We start from the raw sequence: 5104 nt of genomic DNA, 5'->3' as shown, positions 1-5104 counted from the left end.
ATAGAACCTTCTAGACCTTTGGCCCTTTAAAACCAGAGCTGCCATGCTGGACATCAGGCACCAGAAGAGTGGACATTAGTTCCCTCTAACTTGTTCTTGGGAAGCCATCGGGGGTCCCTTCTGCTGCCCAGCAAGCGAAGGTCACTGTGAAGAGGCCAAGCGGGCCGGACTAGGCGAGGCACTGTGGCGGCCCACGCAGACACACACTGGGAAGGAACGAGATTGCATCTTCCCCCGGACCAGCGAGATTCTATAAACATAATCAAAATGTAATAGAAACTTTTTGGAAATGCTGTTATGAGGAGAAAGCATCAATCTTGATGGAACTCCGCTCAACAGGCTTTGCGGAGCTAATCAATCATGGTCAGGACTCGGCCTCCCCATCTGTCTGCGCTGGGGACCGAGCAGAGCTAGCTCGCTCCCCGGCTGGGGCTGCGTCCCCTCACCAGGCAATCCATCATGCTGCAGGGGGATGGCGGGAGGGAATAATAGCACGCTAATAAACTAGGGGCTTTTTTCATTCCCAACTAATTTTTAGTAAATGAGCCCAATCCAGACAGAGCAGGAAAAGAGCCCGAGGAGATGGTGCGTCTGAGATGCGCCTCGCTGGCTGGGGACAATGGCTCCCCGGCCTGGGATGATTCTCAAAGATCAGCTGAGGAGGAAAGGGCCTGTGGAAGGAGGAAAGAGTCAGAATAACTTCCGGGTTTGCAACATGGACTTCCGGTCCCGGCTTTTCGAGTTGATGAGTAGGAATGGCCCAATTAACACCCGAGTTGGGTGTGAAACTTGGGCGTTAAGGGGAGCACAGCTTATGAGGGAAAGCGGTAGTCGGGGAGTTAGGTCTAAGACTTTGGGGCTGAAGAAAGTTGAGAACAGGAAATGAACCCAGGGGTAAGAAGCCAGGGAGAAGAATGAGGAATAGGATGCAGGATGGCTTTGGGACAGACGCTGTGAATAGTCAAAGGTCACAAACCCATGTCATCTGGCAGTATCTGCCTTGGGGCAAACCTTCCAGGACAGGACCAGGAAGAGAGGTATTCTTAGAGACGCCTGTAATTTGGGGAACCCTGGCTGTTTTTACTTTTTACTTCTCTTTCAGCCTCAGAATTTTGCTTAAAGGGAAGGAACTTAAAAAAATGTTTGTTAAAGGAATACAAGAGGCAGGCTTGTTTTACAGTAGGCTTCTCTATCATCATGAAATACATCACAGACTCAGCCCTTGACGTATTCCCACTCAGTGTTATGTCCTAGTCAGGGACAGAGGGACAGCTTTGGGGGAAAAAAGTATATGGATTTGTAATCTATTGCTGCAGAACAAATTATCCTGAAACTAAGAAGTTACTTAGAACAACACAAAATAACCGCCATAGTTAACAGCTGTCCCCCGGGTTTCATCTGTTTCTAGGCTGGGCGAATCTTGCCTGTGCTGAACTCATCGGTCCTGCTCCAAAAACTTAGAGGTGGTTGTAAATTGTTTAACATCCCTTTCATTAAAAGGGGGAGTCCTGTGTTTCTTCAAATATGGCCTGTAACCATTTCACTGATAGAATATGGAAAAATGAAGCCAGACTTCTAGGCCTAGTTTTTTTTTTTTTGGACAAGAAACTCAAACTTGGTCTCCTTTGAGCTCAATTTACTGAGTGAGAAGAAGTTTGACCACACTATTTTCGCTTTCTTTTTCCTTTTTAAAAACTTTTTTATTTGTTTAATGTATATGAGCACACTGTTTTGGTCTTCAGACATGCCAGAAGAGGAAGGCATTGGATTCCATTACAGATGGTTGTGAGCCACCACGTGGTTGCTGGGATTTGAACTCAGGACCTCTGGAAGAGCAGTCAGTGCTCTTAACCACTGAGCCATCTCTCCAGCCCATGTTGGACTCTTCCAATAGCATCGTGTCCACATAGAGGAATTCACAGGCCACTTGGTTCCCACTGGTGGCACTGTTTTGGGAGGTGGTGGAATTGCTGACGGCGGCCCTCAGCAGGGGAAATAGTTCCCAGGGGACTATATTTGCCTTCATCCCTCCATGTCTTGTCTGCCATGATTCAGGCTGATCCATTCTAACCTTCCTGCCATGATGGACAGAAACTTCTGCAACCGAAAGCAAAGTAAAAATCTACTCCCCTTACACACACATACACACACACACACACACACACAGAGAGAGAGAGAGAGAGAGAGAGAGAGAGAGAGAGAGAGAGAGAGAGAGAGAGTTACTGCATACAGTAGTCTTAGTCTTAATACTTAGGAGATCTTAGCACAGCGGCCCAAACACTGTGAAATCCTTAAGGGTTAGCCAGCCATTTCTCTATGGTGGAAAATCCCAATGGGAGAAGGGATCTGTAGGCTTCTACCGAAAGGAAGTTGCTAAACATGGGTTTTGGTGACCAAATCTTTTTTTTTCCAACAAAATTGCTTTGTTGGCATGTTGTAGAGTCAATATATCGAGCTTCTGCCATTTTTAATGGCTGGATACTATTCCAGGTTTTATGTATTCTAATTGTATCAGCTCATAATGCATGTAACAGAACACCTCAAAACTCAGTGGCCTAAGACAACAACCATTTGTTTCCATTCCTGGGGGGACTGTTGTGACAATGTTACCAGGGGACTGCTCTCAAGAGAAGTGAAGCTAAGGGAGTTTGACAAGGGAGCTGAAGGACATGAAGGGGACACACACACACACACACACACACACACACACACACACACACACCACACCCATTAGTGGGAGTGGAAGTACATTCCACCTACAACTGAAAGCCCTGGGAAGGTCACTAGGAAAAGAACTTGCACGTAAAAATCTCAGTATGGTGGCATTATAATGGGGACCAATATTCAAATCTTATGTTTGTTTAGTTTTGCACGGTGCAAACATTTTTCTGGTAATTGCAACAGATTCAAAGCTGGTTCTCAGGGCAGATGTGACTATGCAGCTGAGAAGGAGCCTGAGCTGGGCCTGGGGTGGTATAGACAAAGGAGGCAGGATATAAAGAAGGATAGTATCATGCTGGCTGAGGGCTTGCTAAAGCTACACCCAGGGCTTGAGGGGGTCTCCTGTAAGTTTTGGAAAACTTGGCTTGTAGCTCCACCACAAACTGTACATTGTAATTCTTTGTTTTTGTAAAATTATTTATTTATTTGTGTGTGTGTGTGTGTGTGTGTGTGTGTGTGTGCGTGCGTGTGCTCATGTGGGTGATTGTGGAGGCCAAAAGAGAGTATTGGAGCCCCTGGAGCTAGAGTTTACAATTTACTTTGGAGGTGGCCTTGGCAAGCCTTGCTGAGGGATTGTGGGAAATTCGTGAAGAAATAGGAACTCATGGAAAGTCTGGGCTCCAGTTTTGGATTGGGCCCTTTGAATACATGCTGATGCCTCATCCATGGATAGGGAAATCTTGGAGATTGTGACCTGCCCATTATGGGTCAAGGGAATGAGTCTTCTGGAAAAGCAGCACGTTCTCTTAACTGCTGAGCCTTCTCGCCAGGCGCAAGTACCCATATTACAGATGGGAAAACCGAGGTTGCAAGAGGCAAGTGTCATGCTAGGCATCAATTTCCTCCCAAGACGTCTCTAGGCACCTACCATCTTGGGGGAGTGACAGGCTGGAATCTAATCTGTCTTTCATGTTTGGGGACAGGTAGACTAGCTTGAGAGCCACAGATGTGAGAGTCCCTGGGACAAGGGACAGGAAAAGAAGACTGATTATGAGGTTCCAATCCAGTGGTGGTTTCTTGGGGCCTGCTCTCCCAGTGTGCTTACTTGAAACTCTCCCACGTTCTGCCAGTACTGAGAAGGGGAGGACTGGAATCCTCTAGGGGCCGAGGCTGCAGGCTCAGCTAGCCATGCAGCCTGACAGATCAAGTGACTAAAATGCATTAATTAGCAGTTTTGGAAACAGTTGCAAAGTTAATTATTCCATTTTCTGATGAAAGAAAGCTAATTTTTGGCATTTACCCTGACAGTGACATGAACTAACATTTTTCGAGTTGACATCCCTCAAGATAAATGATACCAGGAGGCGTCTGAGCAAACATTCTGACCCACGGCTCGTTGTGGAGCCTGCCTGCTCCTGGTACCTTTGCCACAGTGCCTGGCTCAGAGAGATGTGGGTAAGTGGGAGAACCAAGTAAAGGTCTCTTCTGGAGGAGGAGGAGAAGGGAGAGGAGGAGGAGGAGCAGCAGCAGCAGCAGCAGGAGGAGGAGGAGCAGCAGGAGGAGGAGGAAGAGGAGGAGGGGGAGCTGATCACACTTTGTGGTGGAGGGACTGTTTACTTATTCAGGTTTTGCTCTGACTGAGCGAGCAGAGATGGCATTAGTATGACCGTCCATCCGTCATGAGGTGCTTACCCAGAGGACAGTTCTTACTTTTCAAGTGCTTGCTTCCTGGAGATCTCTGCCATCGACTTTGTTTTTGCATATGAGCCCGGCACATCCAACTGCCTGCCAGGCATCTTGCAGGCGTCTTGAATTTGGTCCATCCTAAAGGAGCCTAGACCTCTGCCAAAGTTTCCTTTCCTCAAGTTTTCCTTTTCATGGACATGACATCAGCATGTATTCCAAGGGCTAAGCCAGAAACAGCTGAAACCCAGACTCTTCTCTTCACAGATTCAGTTCCCTTCTCTTCACAGATTCCCCACAGTCCCTCAGCAGGGCCTGCAAAGGCCACCTCTAAGCATCTCCAGAACTTGCCTCACGTACGTCATCTGCTGCCTTCATATGGACCACTGCTACCCTGTTGAAGCAGCACCGTTCTTCCCATCACGCTGTCTTGTGGAAATACAACACAGCCCAGCTGTGAGAATGTTAACATTTTCTTGGTATTGCACTGAGCAAGTAAAACAAAATAGGTGACTTTACATTGCCTTTGTATATGTAGTGTGATGTGTATGTATGTGTGTGCATGTAATATTTATACATATGTGTGTAGTATAGTGTGTGTATGTGGGGCGGGTGTGTAGTATGCATGTGTGTGGTGTGTAGGTTTCATGTTTGTGGTGGTATATGTGTGTTTGTTGTGTGTGTATAGTTTCTGCGTGTGTGTGCATGTGTGTGTATGTAATGCATATGTGGTGGTACACATATGTAGGTATATATATGT

General features: G+C 46.9%; 1 long non-coding RNA gene across 2 annotated transcripts; it reads left to right on the top strand.

Annotated features, from left to right (window-relative positions):
- The first annotated feature begins 725 nt into the window (after window positions 1-725).
- Window positions 726-4863, top strand: LOC102550898 (uncharacterized). Of its 2 annotated transcripts, none has more exons than XR_015684760.1 (3): window positions 726-1037; window positions 3970-4116; window positions 4635-4863. It is a non-coding gene; the product is annotated as an uncharacterized LOC102550898 (long non-coding RNA). The 2 variants fall into 2 exon arrangements; XR_015684761.1 differs by lacking the exon at window positions 726-1037 and adding an exon at window positions 3395-3536.
- Window positions 4864-5104: the final 241 nt, after the last annotated feature.

This window comes from Rattus norvegicus, chromosome 3, assembly GCF_021556685.1.
Source record: "Rattus norvegicus strain SHRSP/BbbUtx chromosome 3, alternate assembly SHRSP_T2T, whole genome shotgun sequence".
Lineage (NCBI taxonomy): Eukaryota > Metazoa > Chordata > Mammalia > Rodentia > Muridae > Rattus > Rattus norvegicus.
This window is presented reverse-complemented; position numbering and strand designations above follow the sequence as displayed.